This window comes from Ixodes scapularis, unplaced genomic scaffold (genome assembly GCF_016920785.2).
Source record: "Ixodes scapularis isolate PalLabHiFi unplaced genomic scaffold, ASM1692078v2 PGA_scaffold11__112_contigs__length_91849675, whole genome shotgun sequence".
NCBI classification, from domain to species: Eukaryota; Metazoa; Arthropoda; class Arachnida; order Ixodida; family Ixodidae; genus Ixodes; species Ixodes scapularis.
This window is the reverse complement of record NW_024609837.1, coordinates 782,240-806,207: the sequence shown is the minus strand read 5'-3', so window position 1 is coordinate 806,207 and position 23,968 is coordinate 782,240. Positions and strand designations below refer to the sequence as shown.

General features: G+C 46.9%; 1 pseudogene; it reads right to left on the bottom strand.

Annotated features, from left to right (window-relative positions):
• Positions 1-4,088: 4,088 nt before the first annotated feature.
• Positions 4,089-23,540, bottom strand: LOC115320506 (annotated as a pseudogene).
• Positions 23,541-23,968: the final 428 nt, after the last annotated feature.

Here is a 23,968-nt window from a genome sequence, read left to right as displayed (position 1 = left end):
GGCAGTCTGACTGGCTTGAAGAACAGCTCGGAGCCGTCTCAAGTGCTCGTCGAAGTCACTTGAAAACACTACGACGTCATCGAGGCAGACCAGACAGCTCTGGCACTTCAGTCCTGCCAGTACGGTGTCCACAACACGCTGGAAAGTTGCTGGCGCCGTGCATAGTTCGAAGGGCATTACTTTGAATTCGTACAGCCCATCCGGTGTGACGAAAGCTGTCTTCTCTCGGTCCCGTTCTTCGATTTCGACCTGCCAGTAGCCGCTCTTCAGGTCCATCGATGAGAAGTATCGAGAGTGGCGCCCGGTCTAACGTGTCGTCGGTGCGGGGGAGTGGGTAGACGTCTTTCTTCGTCACCGCGTTCAGCTGCCGGTAGTCCACGCAGAACCGAAGCGTTCCGTCCTTCCTCTTAACCAGTACGACTGGAGAGGCCCAAGGACTGCTTGAGGGCTGGATTATGTCGTCGTTCGGCATCTCTTGGACTTGCTCCTGGATCACCTCCTTTTCTTTAAAGGAGACTATGTACAGCGATCGATGCACAAGGCGCGCGTCGTCCTCGGTAACGATTCAGTGCTTGGCAACGGCAGTTTGGCGCACCTTTGACGACGTCGCAAAGCAGCGCGGTATTCGGTGAGGAGGTCACTCAGCTGCTGTCGTTTTAGGTCCGGAAGCTTAGGGTCAATGTCGAGCTGCACTGGCGACGTAAAGTCTTGCTGAGCGGGCGATGATTCTTCAACAATCGCGGCGACTTCGGCGGAGTTTCGGAGTTCTTCGACATGGCCCACAGCTGCACCTTTAGTGAGGTGTTGCGTTTCTTGTCGGAAATTCGTCACGAGGACCACAGTGCGCCCATCCTGAAGTTCAGCTACTCCTCTTGCGACGCCTATTCCTCTTCCCAGGAGAAACTGGAGGTTACCTTCCAGAAGAACTTCGCCACGCGTAGCGTCATCGGTCACGACGGGTACGTCGTGACCGATGCAGCTACGGCGGCAGATTCACGTGGTCGGCAGCGACTCGGACGGCGGCTGACGCAGTTTGGAGTTTCTCTGAAGGCGGAACGGGTGTCCGCAGCGTCAATCTGTTTTCTCCAAGGTCGATGACGGCGCCATATTCACACAAAAAGTTCATGCCGAGAATTAAGTCTCTGGAACAGTCTTGTAGAATGACGAATTTCACAGGACACGTCTTGCCGTGAATTTCGACGCGAGCGGTGCACCTTCCGACCGGCGTGATGAGGTGTCCTCCGGCGGTTCATATCTGCGGTCCATCCCACGGCGTCGTGACTTTTCGAAGGTGGCGAGAGAGCCTCCCACTCAATACTGAGTAGTCTGCCCCGGTGTCCACGAGTGCTGATGCGTCGAGGCCGTCAATAACAACGTTTAATTATACTGTTGGACACCGTTGCGGGGGCGTCAGGAGAGTGGGAGCGCTCCGGCGTTCTTGGAGGCTGTTTGCTTCCGTCGTTTTCGGCAACGTCACCTCCAGACGTTGCCGCACTCAGTTTTCCCGGCGACGCAGGGGAGACAGGCTCTCTCGGCGGGGTCGTGGCGCTGGGGACGCTGAACGTCGTGGCGATGGGGAGCAGGCCTCACGGCGGAGAGACGACGCTGGGAAGGCCAAGCGTCGGAGGTACTCCTCGATGTCGCGAGGGCGTTCGTCGTACCTTGGGCGCGGGTCGTTCGGGTGGAACCCGCGCAGCCCCAGTTGTCTGTAGGGGCATCGACGGTAAATGTGGTTGGCTTCCCCGCAGTGATAGCACAGCGGGTGTCGGTCGGCCGTCCTCGAAATATCTGTCTTCCTCGGCGTCGGTTGCTCTGGGCGAACATGCGCCTGATCTTCCTGTCGTCGGGGGTACTGCGGCGCTGGGGCGTCTTTTCGGGGTGGCGCCGTGGCTTGGCGGGGAGCTTGCGGCGGGCGTCGGACCATGGCGGCGTAGCTCAACGTTGGTTCGTCCGGTGCCACCGTGGTGACGGGAACCTCTGGTTGGAGCACCCGATGCACTTCTTCTCGGACAGCCTCGGCGATGGAAAGGGTTGGCGGACGACTGGCGGTTGGCAGCAACCTTCGCAGTTCTTCCCGAACGACCTCCCGGATAATTTCCCGGATGTCCGGCGTACCCGGAGTGTTCTCGCCGTTAAGAAGCTTGGGTGCAGCGACGCCTGGATGCCGCTGGTAGTGGGAAGCGCGCGCCTGAAGCGTGCGCCCGATGTTGGTTGCCTCCGTGACGAACGCTTCGACGGTGGTCGGCGGGTTACGGACGAGGCCTCCGAAGATGTCGTCCTTCACGCCACGCATCAAAATGCGCAGTTTCTTTCCCTCGGTGGCCTGAGGGTCGGCGCGGGAGCTCAGGCGAAGCACGTCTTCCACAAAGCTCGTGACGCTTTCATTGGGGCCCTGGGTCCTCGATTGCAGCAGGTCTTCGGCCCTCTCCCTTCGGTGTTGATTGGCGAATGTTCGGGTGAGCTCGTTCTTGCAAAGATCCCACGAGGTCAACGAAGCTTCGTGGTTTTCGAACCAGCGCCTTGCAGTTCCTTCAAGCGAGAAATAGAGGTTTTGCAGGCGCTGTTCGTCACTCCACCCGTTGTGGCGAGCCACGCGTTCGTACTGGTTGATCCAGTCTTCGACGTCCTCGTAGATCTCGCCAAGGAAGGGAGCAGGTGTCCGCGGAGCGACGGGCAGGACGACGACTGGCGGGGTGGTCATGGTCGGGGTCTTTTTCTTCCGTTGCTCGGGCAAGAGACCAAGTTCGGGGGACTGACCTCTGGTACGACGGCTCCTTCGGGCTTCGGCGTCTTCGACGAAAGGTAGCCTTCCGGGGCTGAGCCCGGCGCTTGGCCGGGATGTCTTTGGCGGAGTACGATTAAGGGGCACAGCATGCACTACCCAGCACCTCCCCCAAAAATGTCATGAATGACAAGTGATGAGGCGAAGAAAACTGAAGCAAACTAAACGTTTAATGGGACGAACTTGTGCCCAAATTAATAAAAGCAAACGGAAACAAAAGAAAGCAGGAGAGCGTCGCAGGCGTCGATGTCGGCGAAACCGCAGGACCGAGCGCTGGAGCGAGACTGCCTGTGGCTCGCCACGTGGAGCCCCTTAGGTACTACATGCGTGGGCTTCTGGAATAATCGGCGTAGAAAGTTCGACGCGTAGAACCATTCAGACCTCGAACAAGCAACAGGATTCTCGAATTTACCAGAATACTAGTCTGCAGGAATAAACAAAAAGATCCGTCGCTCCCAGGAATCGAACCCTGGCCTTCTACGTGAAAGGCAAGTGCAATAACCGTTAGGCCAAGGGCGCGCTGTCTTTTCGGTCAGCTGCGCTCGCGGCATTAATGCCGCGAGCGCAGCTGACCGAAAAGATAGCGCGCTCGAGCGTCACTTGTCATCCGTGACAATATGACGCAAAAACTCTAGCTCTGCGGCCTTGCTAACTTGAAGGCGTTTAAAATAGGTGTCAGTAGATGACTTTCCCTGTAATTTGTTGCCCGTTTTGGAGTGCGGCCTTCTACGAACTTTGCAAAAGGTCTGTTGTTTGAGGAACTTCTGTTATTTGCTTTAAGACAAACAACAAGTAGGCGACTTAAGGGAAACAAATAGTATACCATGACGTGGCCTAAAAATATCGATTCAATTTTGATTCATTTACAGAAGCATGTTTTTGCTTTATAAAATCTGATTACCACCTTTCGCAATGAAGTCAACGTAAAGTTATTTAAAAATAATGCGCACTGGGAAGATAAATAGGCCTTGAGGTCCCGGATTCACAAGGCAGAGTTTGATTATCTTTGAGTGTTCGTCGTAGAAATCCGAAATAGACACACCGGAGCACCTAATTAAATTGAATATTAATTGGCAGAAGCATACGAAGCACAAACGTCCGGGTAACTCAAATTTGTATCCCGAGGTAACTCACTCAAATGCTTCTGTTCATAAACCTCAATATTGCAAGCACCATTTCAAAAAGCAACAGCAACGTTGGCGACACACCTAGAAAGGTGGTTAATTCTGCAAAAATTATCGGGAATAATGTCGAAGCCAGTCTTAGCCATTGATACAGCCTGATGCTTTCTTAAAAAGCGGAAAATCTAAACGACTCCTCCCAAGTCCTCGGAGCTCCACAGAGCCTTAAGGGCAGGGGCCACATTCTTCTCGTGTATTCTAAGGCACAGTTGCTCCAGGTGTTCTTGCTTGAAGGGCGTTTTCCAATCGCCTACCATTCCTTTACAAACGAGTAGACTTTTGTAAATCCTTCAGAACCAACATAGGCAAACCTGTTTGCGGCCTCTAACATGTCCTTATCGCCTTTTTCAACCAATTTTCTCATTTTCTCTTCCGTAAACATTAGAAAATGGGACATGCAGGAAAGGCTGCTTTGTTAAACAACCTTTTGGAAGAAATCTTTCGACTCCAGCGCCTTGGCGTACTCTTCTCCCAGAAAACGAGCAAGTTTCAAGACAGTGTCTCCGAAGTTCCTCTTGAGTTCCTCATAGGAGACAAAGAAGACTTTGGCGCCATCCTTACGAGCGTACCAGGACATCAAGTGATTAAAGAAGTCGCAACGATCGTTCTGGCCTGTCACGGAGAGCTCAAAGAAATCGTCGAACGTTCCATCCCTGAATCTGTACACCGCCACGGAGCGAGTGAAGTGGTAGAAGGAAACGCACACGTCCAGGGGGTTCCTGGTCAAGTACATGTACTTGGGGTTCATGGGCTGGCGTTCGTAAGTTAAGTGAGTCATGAAAAAGCGAGGAAGGTGCATGTCCTTCAAAGGGCCCGTACCTTTGAAGTACGTACGCCATACATTTCGATGTATGGCGTACGATCGTAGTACTCCGTTAGTTCGTTGACGGACTGGCCTCTACATATTTCCTTTCGCACGTCCTTTCCGTGCGCCATCATTGCTGCGCATGATGGCGCACGGGAAGGACGTGTGCGAGTCCTGCTCCGCCCCCTTCAGGCGCCAGCCGTTCATCGTCTGCTCTGGTCCTTGCTCACGGACGTTTCACTGCTTATGTGTTGGCGTCAGGAATGAAGACTACGATCTCCTTGTTGCTAAGGGAGTCAGCACGTCCAAGTGTTCCGCTTGTACGAAGCGGCACGGCCCGGAAAGTGTCCTGGAGACCGACACCCCAAGTAACGACTCGGCTGTGACCAACGGGACGCCGCAGGAGATGCAGCAAGAACCCACATCGTACGAACAACTCGAGCTACGACAACTGGTACGACTTCTGTGCCAAAAAATGGACCCTCTTACAACCGACGTACGCTCTCTGAAGAGCGAGAACGAGTCTCTCCGAGTGCATCTTGCCAAGAACACGGAATTACTGCGAAACAGTCTGCTGCAGAAACCAGCCTGGCCTTCCTACGCAGCAACTCTGCAAAGCAACGCCGACAATTCCGTCGGCGAGATAATCGCAAAGACAACCCCCGTGATCGCGCGAGGGGCAACGGCCGCATCAGTGAACGGTCACTCAGGTGCTTTGCCGTCTTCCGGACAGCCGAATGAACCACATCTGCAAGACAACGATTCCGCTGTAACTTCGCTCGGCCCGGCTGCACAGGGCAACCAAAACGGCTCCGATGGCTTCATTACCGCTCAACGCAAGCGCAGGCCTCAGCCTTCTGTGGGAACTGGCGAAAACAGTAAGCTGTCTGCCGCTCCTAGGCCTCCTAGGCGTCGAGCACTCTTTGTTTCACGTCTGCATCCGTCGACTACATGTGACGACGTTGCTGACATTGTGAACAGTGCAGTTCGTCCACAGTTCTCTGTTTGTACGAAGTTAACCACGAAGCACGAGAGCTACTCTTCCTTTCATGTGTCAGTAGGTGAAAATGATTTCGATAACATTCTAAATGCTGAGTTGTGGCCCGCAGGCTCGTTGTTCAGGCCATTTATTGGCATTCTAAAACCGAACAGTGACACCCCAGGCCGTGATAGTATGCCTCCGCAGTCAAATGAAGCATCCTCCCCTTTAGGCTCCTAAATTTGAATGCTCGTAGTCTGCTAAAGAAAGCAACGGCGCTAGAGGCCGTTTTTCTGAAATACGAACCAGAAGTGGTCGTCGTCACACAGACTTGGCTTAATGAGCAAGTGACGAATGATGAAGTGTTTACTGCTGGTTACAAAATTTTTCGAAAAGATCGTTGTTCGAGAGGCGGGGGTGTGGCTATCGCTGTGAAAGATAGCATATCATGCTCTATTGTGAGCTGTACCTTCGATGCTGAAATGATTTGGCTAAACTTCTTTTTTCAACGACGTCAATCTTTGTAGGTGCTTTTTATCGGCCGCCTCATGCCGACGTTTCACACCTGCTGGCACTACAAGACTTTATATCTGCATCTTACCATCGTTACACTCATGTTATACTAGCGGGTGACCTTAATTTGCCACATATTGATTGGGATCATATGCAACTACGGCGGGAGTGTCAGCACTCTCATTTGTTGGTTGACATTGTTTTTTCATGAATATGACTCAAGTCGTTCGTAGTTCGACAAGTGTTACTAATGCCAGTGAAAGCCTTTTTGACATGGTTTTTGTTTCCTCTAAGATTGCCTCTACAAGGTGCCCAGTGCGAAATAGTCGAAGGTATCTCTGATCACTATTTAGTAGTATGCACTCTAACGTTGGCTTGTCAGTGATCAACTACTATCGACATTAAGCGGTACCGTAACTTTAACAATGCAGATGATGTCGATTTTTTAGACGTTCTGCAGGAAAGTTATTCGCTTTTTTACAATACGTATCATCCTGTTACAAGCACTACCAATGAATTGTGATTACGGTTTAGGGGTGCAGTTCAGCACTGCATTCAGAAGTTTGTTCCATTGCGTATTAGGAGAGTGAAAAAGTTCAACCCATGGATTACACGTGACATTCTACATTTGAAGCGTAAAATACGGCGAGTTCGTAAATTTGATAACGGGAATAACATTTCGTCTTTACCGTTTTTGCGCAGACAGATGAGGTCGTCTGTTAAAAATGCTAAGACCATTTTTTTAACGTCACCTTGCATAGCTATCTGCTTAGTGATCCCCGAAAGTTTTGGAGGTTTTTGAAACAAAAGAAATGTTCTTTCTCGGACATGAGACTGTGCAATATCCTAACAAATAACAAACAGTTAATTTCAAATGCTTTCGGCGAGTACTTCACGTCTATATTTACTGTGCAAATGGGAATAGTTCCAAGTAATGAGAGTTCTAGAATAGTGATTACGGACATCAGCATTACTGAAGAGGGAGTTTTTGCGGCCCTCCTTAACCTTGACGTTAGGAAGAGCCACGGTCCCGACGACATTCCGAATGTTTTTTTGTTTAGATATGCTGAATGGTCGGCAAAATTTTTGCATTTGATTTATTGCCACAGTCTCAATACGGGAGACGTGCCTGATGAATGGAAAAAGGCTAGGGAGATACCAGTATTTAAATCGGGTGACAGTCAATGCGTCGAAAACTACAGACCTGTTTCACTTTTGTGTACAGCCAGTAAAGTTCTTGAACACTTCGTATTCAAACATCTTATAACATCTTTTGAGGACAGTATGTTTTTTCAGGACAAACAGCATGGATTCAGACGGGGTTTTTCCACTGTAACACAACTTGTTCATACCATACATGAACTTGCGGCTGTCATTGATATCGGCGGACAGACAGATCTTATCTTTTTAGATTTTGCGAAAGCATTCGATCGCGTCTCCCATGACAAACTACTCTATATGTTACGCTTCATCATCAGTAACGAGAACATATTACGATGGCTCGATTCCTATCTTACTAACCGTGCGCAGTGTGTTAGTGTTGAAGAGGGTGTCGAACCGGAACCGAACCGAACCGAAAACCGGAACAGAACCGTTATTTTTAGCCGAACCGGAACTGAACCGAACCGAAATCTTCGCCGCCATCTTGGAACTGAACCGGAACCGAACCGAAAAAAATGTAACGGTAACCGGTTCAAAACGGTTCAAGGTAATATTTTTTTTAGTATCACAAAATGAACATATGGGAATAAAAAATTTGCGGCTGTATTTCTATCTATGGATCAAATCGTCATATACAGAATTGAAAAATATAGTAAGTTGTGGGTTTTCATGTCATGTGACCTCGTGACGTCACGTGAATCACTGCGTCAGCTCGATTTGAGGAAGTCACTAGATGTATTAACCTTGTTGACAGCATGACGTAACATGACATCACGATTTCGCACCGAGAGTCACGTGACACCGTGACGTAAGCGATTTTCATAACCCCTAGTCGAGTGCTCGGGTTCATGACGATCAGCATGGCCAAACATTCAGGTAACGGCTCATGTCAATTAGAAATGATAATCAATAGCCCAACACTAACAATATCTGAAGCTCAGCCCAAGCTTTTGCTTTGCAAACCCTTGCAGCCTAGGGCATGACTGTGATGAACACTGGCGGTATCAGATCACGTGGCCGCTTGTTTAAATTGCGAGTTGAGGCGATATCGACAGCTGTCTCTTTCCTTTATTTTTTCTGCATCTTCTATTAGGGTAAAACTAATGGATGTTTCCGCAAGCTATCAACGTTAGGGGTTATTTCTTAAAACTATTTACTGAAAGGACAAGAAAAAAATGTTGCAAGACCCATTTTACATTATTGAGGCACCCAAATATTTTTTCGTTGTTGCTGAACTGCGTCCGAAAGATGTCCCTGAGAATAGAAGTACTGAAATTACTAAATGCGCTCTTGGAAATGGAGCGTGCTGGTTAAGTGACGGTGTTTGTTGAGAGTAACATAGAGGACAAAAACGGACGACACGTTCCTCTTATATATGACATTACATAGATGTACACGTGTGTACGAAATGAATACTAAAAGAAGGATATTTTAGTGACCTCAGAGAGACAGCCGAACGTTGGCAGTCGCTCTAAGTCTCACACGAGCGTCGTTCTCAAGTTATTGCCCAAGTTTCGACTCCCTCTGTACTTTGCTTAAAGGAGCTATAAAAATATTTCTATGCATCACTAAATTCTACTCAGGATCATTCCCTAACGTTAATAACTGATTGAACTTGGCATTGTTTTTTTTTTTTCTAGGTAATCGCAGTCCCCGAGAAATTCGAGAAATATGAGCATCGTTCATCCCCTCAACTCGGAGCCAGAAGCGGCCACGTGGCCTGGTGCCTATCCTATGACAACAACGTTAATCATACCCCCGCGCTGGGGTTGGAAAGGGGAAAACGCGTGCTCAGCACCAGGCATTGTTAGAGTTCGACTATTCTCATTACCACAGTAGTTGGACACGAGCCACTACCCAAGCGTCTGCCAATGCATTGGCTGTTACGAGCCGAAGTCGGGTGCTCACGCAGTTTTCGTGTCCAATCCATGAGCCGTGCTCGAATGTCGTCAGACAGGTGGTTTCGATCCCGCAGTTACGTCATCAATCTTTGCGAAGGCAAAACTAAAAGGGATAGACTTATTTTATTCTCGCAATTTCACCGCAACAAAGAAGCTTCTGAATTAGTGGCGGCCTGTGCGAGTATACTTGGGCCAGGGGACCAGTACGCCTCGGAAAAGTCATGAACATTCCAACCCGAAGTCGTTTTATGACGCATCTAAACTTCACGGGGTGCAAAATAAAAGCAATGAAGGGTTGAGGTTAACAAGTGTCAAATAAAATTGTCGATTGAACACACACCAACGGAGGAGGCAATTCCTCAGGAATACTTTCAGCCTTTCCACTCTGGTGAAGAAGGAAGACCAGCGAAGCTGTACTGTGCTGGGAATGAAGTAATGGCCGGCCCCAAGTGGGCAAGCCAGAGTGTAAAGGCTGCAGGGGTTGCCGCCATCTACGCGCGACAGCGGCAACCAGACAACCGGCAAGCCGGTTGTCTGGTTGCCGTCGTCATTTATAGATGGCGGTAGCTGTCCAGAGTTTAGTGTCATCATTTGTTTGCTGACGGACAGGACACTTGAGAAACTAGCCCTTAACAGCTCCGCTGTATAAAGAAGTGCGTGTGTGTGGGGAAGGGGGGGGTGGGGAGGGGGGAGTTTAAAAAAAAGATACTCTGTTGTAAAGGTTCCTGTTCCCAGCATCGTTGGCGCAGACCAAAAAGCGTGACTCCGGAAGCTACTTTGCTCGCGAAAACGCTCTTACCAAAAAACACGTTTTTGTCGTACCCAACGAGGTAGAGGGCCTTAGAGTGATAAACTAGTATACCGTTCATCAGGCAAAAGTGACCCCCGATTGGCCGCCGCCATGTTGTACAATTTTGACCACTAGACACGTGACCAGGCCAAATCTATGACGTAACCAGACCAAATCTCTGGCGTCAACGAAAAGATGGCAGCGCCCAGTGCGTGTCGGAAGCGTTGTGGGCGTTGATCGGAGTGTGTGGATTTCGTGAGCGGAATTCGGTTTTTGAGGGTTTTGTGTGCTGTCCCGCGTAGGAATAAGGTGAAGTAGGAGGGAATGAGGCTTTTGAAGTAGGAGGGAATGAGGCTTTTCTTTTTTATTTAATTCAGAGTAAGCCAGATTTGGTCCCGTGCTTCTCGTACGGGCTCGGATCACTACCTCGGACATCGCTCGGTCGTTCGAGTTTAATTAAAATATCCGCAATCGTTAACCACGGGAGCTCCCCCATAATCGCTGAGTCGAAGGATACGTCGAACCCATCCGGAACGCGGAGTCTAAAGGTATGTAGGACGTAACCAGAACGCGGAGTTCTAACGGTACGGCGGACGTGCCCGGGCAATTTTCTTAGCTCGACCGTCAAGATTCGCATTTGAAGCAGCGAGTGAAGTGTTGAAATATCCGAACTGCTCGGTGCTGAGCTAACTACAGACCACTTCACTATGTGATCCGTAGTGACGTGAAAAAGACCGACGGCGGTCACTCCGGGCGGACGGCGGCTCCCGGCCGCCTGCCGGGTGCCTTCTGTGAAGGGGCCACAGTCGTGTAAGCAGTACTGTACCAGCTTCTCTTATAGCTATGTTGTTCTCGAGCAGCTTCCCGATCACTAAACCCCACAAACGCGTGCCGAAATTTCAAGAGGTGTCTGCCAACCTGGAAAGCCTTGAACTCCCAGGGAATTTCGGATCATCTGGGAAAGTCGGGGAATCATTCAAAAAGTGGGCTAAATAAGGGAAGACGACTAGTGAAAGCGGCATGGAGGTTGCTCGTCGGCACGGCCATGCTGAATGACATTGCCGAAATGTCATCCTTCGACTCAAAAACTCAAGTAATTTGATCAAAATAGTCAGGGAAAAACTTGAAAAAGTCGGGGAATTTGAAATAAGTAGTTTGTTAGACACAATGTTTGATTTTCTTGGCACTCCACGCGTTTTTACACACGACAGGCACACGCCCGTGTATCACACGGCAGCCAGGCCAAGCGGCTGCCAGCCACTTGTGCAAGGTCGATAAGACGCAAGCGTGGAACGCTTTCGGACTGCTGTAAATACACCAGCGGGAGCGTCCGGCCGCAGTCCGACTGCCCACGCTAGGACACCCGACACAGACTCCGCGTCCTGGGTACGTCTGACGTATCTTTAGATTTTGCATCCTAGGTACGTCAGACCTATCTTTAGACACAGCGCCTGATAATAGTAGTGAATAGGGTCACGTTCAGTGCGCAAGTCACTTTATTACACTCGGAGAGCGGAATTCCATTCCTGTTGCGCAGGTAGTTCCCGAGCTAGGCATGCACTTGAAGACTATGTTTCACTCTTTCATAAAGCAAGCTTTGCGGGACCCCTCCGCCCTTGTGCACCCATTCGCAGGTCGTGTCGCCTTTGCTCACGTAACTCCCGCAGGTTCAGTGAGTTGCCGAGCCACTGCAGCCCTGGCGTCGCTCGGTACATACAAGAAGCGGCTCACGTCGGTCGTCCAGCAGCGTACTGGAGGGACGCAAAGCTAGCAGCCTCCTTGGTGCACGCAAGACGAGGCTGAGTAGAGCTCCAAGCTCTTCTGACGCACATGTGCACTCCAATGAGACCGGTGTCGCACCCCGATTCCTAGAGATGTGGTCGCACTGGCAGTCTTGTTGGTCCCTGGGGGCCGTCGAGGAGTGCCAGAAAGCAAAATTCCATCCTTCTTGCGCAGGTAGTTCCCCAGCTAATCACTTCCTTGACGACGTCGCACCCTCTCTGGAAGCAAGCTTCGGGATGCTCTTGTGCACCCATTTGCAGGTCGTGTCGCCTTTGCTCACGTAACTCCCGCAGGTCCTGCGAGTTGCCGAGCCGCTGTAGCCCCGGCATCGCTGGTCGTGCATCCTGGTCCTGGTCGTGCATCAACCACCGCTGCCCATTTCCGCTGAGTGCTTGGGTGTGGTAGCTTGACGTGCTTTCGCAGAAAGCTGTATGCCTTTGCCGAGTAAAAATGGAGCGTGAGGGCAAACTTGCGCACATCCTCTGTACATGCGTTTTTGTTGCGCCTGACTCTTTTTAAGACGAGGTTGCGCATTGTGTTGGTGAATGCATTGTCAAGTATGTCAACTGCTGGCTTAGGAAGTCGTTTCCTCAGTTCACGGAGCAGCGTGTTCAGTTTCCTAATCCTGGCCGTCTTCCGATTGATCTTCTTCTTTGCCTGTTTCAACAGTTTCCTCGCCTTCTGCAGCTTTTGCCTACTCGTGGCCAGGACCCTGTGCAGTCGTGGTGACACAGCTGCGTACGAGTGGTCACCGAAGGAAGTGTTGCGTCGCTTGAACACAGCTTCAGGGGGAGTCTCTGACGTCGTAGCCTGAGAGGGGGAAGTAACAAGCTCCAGTTTTCAGGTACTTCGGGCGACTAGTTGCACAACTTGCAAAGGTGTGTCTCTTGTATCTAAAAGTGGTGGTCAACGAATCACTAGAAAAGTGGCATCTTTGGGATCAAGTTGATTGGTTCGAGTAAAACATTCAGGTTCTTTGCAACACTTTCAACCACCACCATTATAATAATTCCATGGCATGCGGTATGCTTTTTACAATCATTCAATCATAAGTGGGTTACGTGTTTTCAGTATATACCGATATACATAAAAATATGACCTCCAAACAATTTTTCTTCAAATCTGCAAAAACCGAAAGAACCCGAATTGAGCTTGCTTTGAAGAGAAATTGCACTTTCCACGGCAGGGAACCTTGATGAACGTCTGTACTTTTGTTAAACCACAACACCGACTGCACTGAACTGTCTGCGAGGCTGCTCTTTTTCTTTGGAAATTGTTTTTATGTGCTCCATTTAGCAATGAGTAGTGCATATCATGTTGTGTCTCCTAGAAACGCCACAGATATGCATTTGCTTTTACCACATAAGTACCGTGACACTCCGAGTTTTAGTCGATATCAAAAAAAGACACTGATAAGCTCAAAATTCGAGAGAACAAATAAGCACCAAAAAATCACCCCCATTTTTAAAAAAATAAAACTAGGAGAGCACCTCAGCTTTCTTTCATGATGTGAGAATGCATGACCATTACCTTTGGCCGAGTTATATTGACGTCAATGAGTAAGGTTGACCCAATGAATAGCACACTAGTTTTGCGATCATGAGAGCCTAGGTTCGAAACCGGGCAGGGGATAATTTATTTCTAGGTTTATTTTTGTTCGATCACGTGATTAATAATTAAGTCACATGACGAAAATGATAACGTGAGCACAGCTGTTTGTTTTTCTCTTATTTTCTTTTTCCTTAGATTGCGTCGCATTGGTCACGGCATTTGGACATAACTTTTGGTTACAGCTTTTGGCTGCACCCTTTGATCACGGCTCTTGCTTTGCTCACTGAGCCAGGTAATACTCACAAATTAAAAAACACCCAAAACATGGAACCCTATTCATAAGCCAGAACTCCCAGCACCCCCTTTTTGTAGGTCAGTGCCAGTTCTGGCCAACGCATAAAAGGTGTGGTCACACATCACACTGCACAGTATAACCTGCCAAGAATGCATGCCCTGGCACACAGTCTTGTGGAATACAGGCAGTCTTGAATGTCACCGCTCGTTGTTCTGCTGACAGGTCTCACCCTCCAGAGAGGCAGCCTGGATCGACGACTGATCAGCCAACCCCAGGAGAGGCCCAAGCTGCTGCTGGTTCTGGAAGCAATGTAAAGCTGGTTACTTCCCCCTCTCAGGCTACGACGTCAGAGACTCCCCCTGAAGCTGTGTTCAAGCGACGCAACACTTCCTTCGGTGACCACTCGTACGCAGCTGTGTCACCACGACTGCACAGGGTCCTGGCCACGAGTAGGCAAAAGCTGCAGAAGGCGAGGAAACTGTTGAAACAGGCAAAGAAGAAGATCAATCGGAAGACGGACAGGATTAGGAAGCTGAACACGCTGCTCCGTGAACTGAGGACACGACTTCCTAAGCCAGCAGTTGACATACTTGACAATGCATTCACCAACACAATGCGCAACCTCGTCTTAAAAAGAGTCAGGCGCAACAAAAACGCATGTACAGAGGATGTGCGCAAGTTTGCCCTCACGCTCCATTTTTACTCGGCAAAGGCATACAGCTTTCTGCGAAAGCACGTCAAGCTACCCCACCCAAGCACTCAGCGGAAATGGGCAGCGGTGGTTGATGCACGACCAGGACCAGGATGCACGACCAGCGACGCCGGGGCTACATCGGCTCGGCAACTCGCTGGACCTGCGGGAGTTACGTGAGCAAAGGCGACACGACCTGCAAATGGGTGCACAAGGGCGGAGGGGTCCCGCAAAGCTTGCTTTATGAAAGAGTGAAACATAGTCTTCAAGTGCATGCCTAGCTCGGGAACTACCTGCGCAACGGGAATGGAATTCCGCTCTCCGAGTGTAATAAAGTGACTTGCGCACTGAACGTGACCCTATTCACTACTATTATCAGGCGCTGTGTCTAAAGATAGGTCTGACGTACCTAGGATGCAAAATCTAAAGATACGTCAGACGTACCCAGGACGCGGAGTCTGTGTCGGGTGTCCTAGCGTGGGCAGTCGGACTGCGGCCGGACGCTCCCGCTGGTGTATTTACAGCAGTCCGAAAGCGTTCCACGCTTGCGTCTTATCGACCTTGCACAAGTGGCTGGCAGCCGCTTGGCCTGGCTGCCGTGTGATACACGGGCGTGTGCCTGTCGTGTGTAAAAACGCGTGGAGTGCCAAGAAAATCAAACATTGTGTCTAACAAACTACTTATTTCAAATTCCCCGACTTTTTCAAGTTTTTCCCTGACTATTTTGATCAAATTACTTGAGTTTTTGAGTCGAAGGATGACATTTCGGCAATGTCATTCAGCATGGCCGTGCCGACGAGCAACCTCCATGCCGCTTTCACTAGTCGTCTTCCCTTATTTAGCCCACTTTTTGAATGATTCCCCGACTTTCCCAGATGATCCGAAATTCCCTGGGAGTTCAAGGCTTTCCAGGTTGGCAGACACCTTTTGAAATTTCGGCACGCGTTTGCGGGGTTTAGTGATCGGGAAGCTGCTTGAGAACACCATAACTATAAGAGAAGCTGGTACAGTACTTACACGACTGTCGCCCCTTCACAGAAGGCAGGCGGCCGGGAGCCGCCGTCCGCCCGGAGTGACCGCCGTCGGTCTTTTTCACGTCACTACGGATCACATAGTGAAGTGGTCTGTAGTTAGCTCAGCACCGAGCAGTTCGGATATTTCAACACTTCACTCGCTGCTTCAAATGCGAATCTTGACGGTCGAGCTAAGAAAATTGCCCGGGCACGTCCGCCGTACCGTTAGAACTCCGCGTTCTGGTTACGTCCTACATACCTTTAGACTCCGCGTTCCGGATGGGTTCGACGTATCCTTCGACTCAGCGATTATGGAGGAGCTCCCGTGGTTAACGATTGCGTATATTTTAATTAAACTCGAACGACCGAGCGATGTCCGAGGTAGTGATCCGAGCCCGTACGAGAAGCACGGGACCGAATCTGGCTTACTCTGAATTAAATAAAAAAGAAAAGCCTCATTCCCTCCTACTTCACGTTATTCCTACGCGGGGAGCATACAAAACCCTGAAAAACCGAATTCCGCACACGAAATCGACACACTCCGATCAACGCCCACAACGCTTCCGACACGCACTGGGCGCTGCCATCTTATCGTTGACGCCAGAGATTTGGTCTGGTTACGTCACAGATTTTGCCTGGTCACGTGTCTAGTGGTCAAAATTGTACAACATTGCGGCGGTCAATTGGGGGTCACTTTCAGCTGCCAGTTTATCACTCTAATGCCCTATACCTCGTTGGTCGTACCAGACGCTCACGCCGTTCCTAGTGAAAAACGTCTCACTCGCAACATAAAGGGTCGTGGGTTCGAATCCCGCCTAAAATTCTTTATTTTTTTTCTTTAAGGCAAAATAATTACTTTCAAAACTGAAATCATTTCAGACATACGGCGACCTTTAATTCGCATTACATGTCATGTTTTAATCACTCTCATTCCACGCGGGATGTCACGTTTCACGTGAGCATTGTGGGTTGGTTGAAGTTATTGCGCGAGGGTATGTAGCTCTGAGGTCTGAACCTATCGACCAATCAAGATTTTCCAGTCACGCCATTGACATCAGCTTTTCTGCGACATGAGCTTTTTAACGCTGTCGAGATAAAATCATCAGTTAGCAAAGGTGATGCTCATTTGCAAATTAAATTGACCGGCATCTTTTGATGAACAAACCTCAACAACCGGGCTGTGCCAGCCTATTCTGGATAAGAAAATATTCAATTGGGCAAGCGCTATTTTGGGCCAGATTCGATCTGAGTGCGAAGGTGTGTATAGATTAGAGTGAAAAATTGTGATTACTTCTCGCTGCATGATTAGTGGCAGGCATGCAGTGCTGACTGTAAACAATGTTTGGTTAGAACAACAAGCATTTGGATGGCCGCTCGGTGTTTCTATAAAAAATAGACTGAAAGGAATTATCCTAAAACTTTTGTTACATTTTGAAAGTTTCATTGCTTTTAGCTCAGTTGTGTCGTCATCATATACATATATATTGTGAAGTGTATTTCGTAAACCTTATTTCATTTCATTTCATTTGATTTATTATTCCTTGAGGGCCCGTTAGGGTATTATACAAGGGGGGTCAATAACACACTAATAATCATAGTTTAAAATAAATTAACACTCACAGAGAGGAAGTCAGCAATACAGATGAATCAAAGAACAACAAAATACAAGTAGTTATCAACATTACACAATATTATTAATATTTTAACGGTATGCACTGTGAACTGTAAAAAGGAAGAAAAAAATTAGCAGATAGACATGTTTGTAAGTTCCAGGTAATTGATCAGTTCTTCGGCAAATCTATCGGAGTTAGTCTCGGTTACAACACTATCGGGTAATTTATTCCGGTCCTTGATTGTCATGGGCAGATGGGAATTATAAAATGATATAGTTGAACTAAAAATCGGGCGAACTTTACGGGAGTTATCATGGCGGAGAGATATGCTGTGGGGTGGAAGGAACAGGGATGCTCTAATAGAGCCATTGTTATAGTATAATTTATGAAACAGGGCTAGTCGAGAAAGAGTGCGCCTAAATGAGAGTGTGTGAAGGTTAGCTTTGCTTCTTAGGCCTGTTACGCTAGTGAAACGAGAGTAGTCTGAGGAAATGAACCTTAAAGCTCGGTTTTGAATTGCCTCTAACTTCATAACTAGGTAATGCTGCCATGGGGACCATACAGAAGACGCATACTCTAGACGAGATCTAACAAATGTTATGTATGATAATTGTTTAATTTCAGGTGAGGCCAGTTTGAGGTTGCGCCGAAGATATCCTAATGATGAATTAGCCTTAGATAAAATAAAATTAATGTGAGTTGCCCAAGATAGATCACAGGTTAAATGAACGCCGAGGTATTTATAAGATGTACAGGGGTCAATTATTGTGTCGTTGAGTTGATTTGAAAAGAGTGATGGGGACTGTGATCTGGTGAAAGACACTAGTTTCGTTTTATTTACATTAACTGTCATTTGCCATGTTTGACACCATTCTTCTATTATTAGTAAGTCAGCCTGTAAAAGTAGGTGATCATTATTATTACTTATCGGTCTGTATAGAGCACAATCGTCAGCAAAGAGGCGAATTTCAGATGTTAGGTTAGCAGGAAGGTCGTTAACGTATATTAAAAACAGCAAGGGGCCAAGAACACTACCTTGGGGTACGCCGGACGTTACACGAGAAAGAGGTGAACGGGACTCGTTTACAACAGTATATTGTGTACGATCGGATAGGAAATTTTTGATCCAAGTGATTACTGAATTATTAATACGCAGTTGGGTTAGTTTTTGTAGCAGACGTTGGTGGGGAACTTTATCGAGTGCTTTAGAAAAGTCTATGAAAATGACATCGGTCTGTAATCTCTTGTCAAGGTTACTGTGAAGCTCATGAATGAAATGTATTAGCTGGGTATCACACGAATATGTCTTACGAAAACCATGCTGATTTTTAAAAAGCAGATCGTAATTTTCCAGATATTTTATGATAGAAGGGAAAATAACGTGCTCTAGTAATTTACTTGAGATGCTGGTGAGAGATATGGGGCGATAGTTCGATACAACATTACGATCCCCACTTTTAAAAATAGGGATGACTCTACCAATTTTCCAATCAGACGGAAGCTTGCCGACATCAAGTGACTGTTGAAAAATAAGGGTTAAAAATTGGGATGAGATATGTTTTGTGTTTTTCAGCAATTTAGAATTTATTTGGTCATCACCGGAGCTGGCAGAATTTTTGAGATTTTCTATCACTTTCACTATACCCAAATAAGTTATTTCGATTGAAGGCATACCAGAATGAGAAAGGTGATTTAGGAGAGGAATATTGTCATTGTTTGCTAGTGTAAATACTGAGCTAAAGTAGGTATTTATTTGTGAGGCGCTTTCGCTATCAGACGCGGGAGTTCCATTCATATTAGTCAGGTGGATGGATTTATGCTCTTTAGGATGAATGATCTCCCAGAACTTATTAGGCTTATTCTTCAAAATGTTAAAAAGGTCGAACTTAAAAAATTTGTTCTTTGCATTTTTCACTTCTCTTTTATATTCCTTAGCAGACGCGTTGTAATTATCCCATGCAATAGTATTGTCCTTTTCTTTAACTTGTTTAAAATGTCGTTTCTTCCGAGCACTTAATTTGGAGATTTTCTTGTTGTACCAAGGCTTTGCATTGTTTGTTTTAATTCTGATGGTTGGAACGTACATGTCAGTCAGAGTTGTTACCTTGTTTTTAAAGAGATTCCAATTTTCCTCAACTGTTCTTTGATAAAAGTTGATATGAAAAGTATCATAAAACTGTTGAAGATTTCTATTAATTGTATCATAGTCAGCTTTATTGTAGTCTTTAATAAATTTATAATGGCATGATCTGATGACGACGTCAAACTGCAGGTTTAAGTGTATAACATTGTGGTCACTAATAGCGGGAAGATGAGTGATGTTATTAGCATGTGAGGGGTCAGTAGTAAGGCACAGGTCAAGAATGTTGCTAGAGTGATGGCTAACTCTTGTTGGTTTAGTTATCATTTGGGAGAGGTTAAACGTAAGAGCTAGGTCGATGAACTCATTATCAAACTGATGACTTTATGAAAGGGAGTTCCAATCAATATTCGGAAAGTTGAAGTCGCCAAAGAGGATGACCGCCGCATTTGGTTTAAGGGTATTAAAGATGGACGAGAGGGAGTCATGAAGTTCGCTAATTAAACAAGCGTGATGATCGGGTGCTCTGTAACATACACCAATCAAGATATCGGAACACTGAGAGTGAAGTTGAAGCCATACCATCTCGAGGTTACCTGGAACGTAACTTGTGACGCACTAATATGATTGCGGATAGCGATTAGGACACCGCCACCCCTCTTTGTTAGTCTGTCGCATCTCTGTAAGGCGTAATTCATATTGCGGGGGAACACTTCTGAGTCAGCAATTTCGGGTTTCAGCCACGTTTCTGTCAGAATGACGAGGTCGGCAGTGCATGATTCAATTAGTGATAATAGGTCGTCGCGGTTTGTTAAAACACTTCTTATATTTGTAAAAATGACCGAACATGACTTGGTGTTTCTGCGTACTCGGGAAGACTGGGGTGGGCGGCGGCGTGTACAAATCTCCTATGGCTTTTTTTCTTCATATATACTGTTTTGTGCAGATTCGAAGCGAAATGTTTTGTTATCAATGAGTAATCTGTTCGAGCGCAGCTTGTACTGCTTTCCTTGTTGTTTCGCAAACTCAATCAGTTTTCGCCGTGCCTCGCGTACTGCTGGTGAAAAATCCTCGCTGACGGCAAAACCGGTATCTTTTAATTTGTAACACGCGCTCAAGATACCATCTTTATGCTTGGTAGAAGAAAGCTTGACAATGATAGGGCGTGTTTTATTATCGTTAAAGCGACCTAGCCTGTGCGCTCTTTCTACGAAACTAGATTGTAGCGAAAGACCCAGGTTGCGAGAGCACATGTCAAGAACCAGTTTTTCTGATTGGCCCCACGTTTCATTTTGTTTGTCAGCGTGACCATAGAACACAAGATTGGTACGTCGCATTCTATTCTCCGCGTCCTCACACCGTGATTCCAAAGTATGAATTTGTTCTGTCATGTTTTTTAAAGATATTTTTGTGCTTTCTGCATCTTTGCGTATCTCGTCCAAACTAGACACGCATGCTTCCACATTCGCTACTCTTTTAGTCAGGGCAGTCACGGCTGATTCAGTACGAGACTGATCTTCTCTCAGTTTTCTTAGTTCGCTTAAAACTTCATTTTGCCCTTCTTTAAGGCTTCATACAATGGCCAGGACAGATTCTAATTGGGCTTCCTGAGCCTTAGTCATTCCAGGGTTAGTCTCTACATCACCGGATAATAAGAGAAGTAATTGGTTACAACAGCCACCGGCGTAAGTAATGCTATCAATGATGAACAGATACCAATGGGTCGGGCACGACACCGCTATTAACAAGAGGTCATCGTTTTTGTAACAATCAAGGTGAATTACACCAACCTGAACGAGAGCGAGCGGTAAGCCTTCCATTCCCAGAGCGGTGACGTGCCCGAAGTGCCGGTCCGGAGCTTGTTGTTTAAGTAGTCGCGGGCTTGTCGTAGTAGAGCAGTGTTACCAGCCAAAGTCTGCGCTGAGTTCCGTGATTGGCGGGAAAGGCGTTCCGATGGTTTCAAGTTGAAGAAATGGCAGGGCTGTTCTGTTGTCGATCATCCAGCCAAGCCGTTGAGGGTCGTTAGTCAGTCCGGTAGCTGTAGCTGGTGCAGGCAGGCAGGAGAGACAGACAGGCAGCCACGCTTGGATGAGCACCTGAACGAGAGCGAGCGGTAAGCCTTCCATTCCTAGAGCGGTGACGTGCCCCAATAATTAGCATGAGCACCGCGGTGCTCATTTCATAATTTTATGTGATGTAATTAATTCCTTAGTTCAAGGACACAATCACGATTTCATTTTTAACACTGCGACACAAAGTTGTACCAATCACGGGTATTTTAGGCGACCTATCACACTTTGCGACATTTTATGCCGTGTAAACAGATGAGCTTGAGCTTTAGAATTTTACTTAAACACGAAGAAAGCACAATAAAATACAGTATAGTTCTAAATATGAAGCTGATCTATTTACAGGTATGTACCAACCAGCTCACCTCTTTAGTCTTGTACTTAAACATTTTGATTCAGGTAAAGTATATGTTACTGGTAAACAAAGGGATGTGGAGTCGTATGAACACGACGTTATGTATGTTAATGTAGATTCTTTTTTACTCTCGCGTCGAAATTATATAACTGAATTTAATATTTTTGGTACCTAAAAACAAAAGTAAATTGCACGGACGATCGAAGAAACTATATAGTTAACCGTTTCACGGCGTAAATAGTGTATATTGCCAGAACAACGCGGAAAATGTATTCTCAATTTAGCGGTTCAAACCGGTTCGAACCGGTTTGAACCGTTATTTTTTGCTCCCCGGAACTGAACCGGAACCGAACCGAAAGCCGTGAACCCGAACCGGAACCGAACCGATAAAAATTTCGGTTCGACACTCTGGTGTTGACTCTGTTTTTTCCCCCGAGGTCACCCGTTTTCTCGGGCGTGCCCCAGGGCTCGGTCTTTGGGCCGCTTTTGTTTTTAATTTTTATTAACGATTTAAAGGTACAACACCCCAATGTACAAAGCCGATTCTTTGCTGACGATTATGTTTTATTTGCTAAAGTAAACAACCCGTCTGATCAAGAAGAATTAAATTATTGTCTATCTTTGGTTCATGCATGGTGCATAAAATGGAATAGGGTTCTGAACTGTAAAAAGTGCGTTCAATTGACCGTGACGCGGAAGAACAACCCTTTCCTTTTTACAGATTCTATCAATGGAGTACCGCTCGAGTCTGTTAAACAATATCAATACCTCGGAGTTTTAATTACCTCTGATTTGTCACGGGGTGCACACATTGAGTTTATAGCTCGTAAAGCAATGCGGAAGCTCTGGTTTTTAAGACGAAATATTAACCTCTGTTCACCTGAAACGAAACTGACTGCTTATAAGACCATCATAAGACCAATGCTAGAATATGCACGTATTGTATGGGATCCTCATACAAAGAATCGATATGTTAGAAACTGTGCAAAAAAAAAGCATTGCGGTTTGTGTACAACCGTTATGATTTTGTGTCATCCGTTTCAGATTTGTATCCAAGATCGGGATTGAGTGATTTAGCAACCCGGAGAAAAACAGAGCGGCTGAAGTTTCTTTATAATATGATACAAGCTAATTTGCGACTGCATCTCTGTGATTACACTTCGTTTAACGAAACAAGGTCCACGAGAGGCAAACACCAATTAACACTTGTCGAACCATTGTGTCGAACCACTTTGTTTAAAGCATCCTTTTTTCCTAGAACCACGTGTGAGTGGAATAGGCTTCCTGAAAGTGTTGTAAATTTGAGATCAATAGATACTTTTAGTGAAGCCCTACTCTCGCACTTTGTTGTGTAGTGGCTCTGTCTGTTTGTACTGCTTCCGCTTGTTCTTGAATATTGGCTTTGTACACCTCCTGCCTGGGCGTTCTACAGAATGCTGGCAGTATCACCAAATAAATAAATAAGGTGGCGTGTGGTTAGTAGTCAAGAAATCATCAAACATCGCATGCTTTAACCTTACTAACCCTCTTGACAAAAGAAACAAAGAAAACAGTTTACGCCAATCATGATGTGTCTCACCATAAGCTTCGTAAAAACACAGCTGCGCTTCTGTTTCTCACAGCTCCCGCCAATCTCCATTAGTGCAATAGCTGTTCCTTGATATAGGATCTACTCAGAGTAACGTCAGAAGGGACTCGAACCACTCATCTGTTGATTCGTAGGCCGGCACTTTGCCGAGTCACCGAGGCAGCTTTAGTTCCAGTAGAAAGAGCGGTGCATCAGACCTTGCTTACCTGTATAAAATAAGTTTCATGATTTGTTCAAGCCGGTTGTTTCCGCATTTTAGAGGCGAAACCATGACGATGTCGCCATTGTGGGGCACGAAGCTGAGTGCCTCGTTGTCCAGGTCAACCTTGTATGCCGAGAAGTCCCTGACTCCGTCGATATCCTGATAAACAGGAACGTGCTTCGAAGACATTCCTACAAAATAAAAGTAGACTTGAAAATCTTTGTACCAGCGATACCTTAAACTGTTGCGTATTGCTGATTTTTATCATTTTGCGATTAAGGAGTTGATGACTTGCCCATGGAACTATTATCGCTGCGATTAAGAGGGGACAGGGCCTGGTGATGTGTATCTTATAGAAGTCTCGAGTATTTAGGCAGTAAATCCCAAATAGTGCAATTACACTAACGCTTAGATCCCACATTGGGCAGTCCGCAAAAATCGGTTTCTCAACGTATCACGCTAAGATTTACAGCAGAGGTGCGTCTAGGTAGTGCAAGAATGAAGTTAAAATAGCAACGAATAAGCTTACATTGTTCGAAAAAGAAAGAAAATCGCCTGTTTCGGGCTATCTGCCGCGCCATTCACAGACGACGTCATGAGCGAGCTCGCAAAGTTAT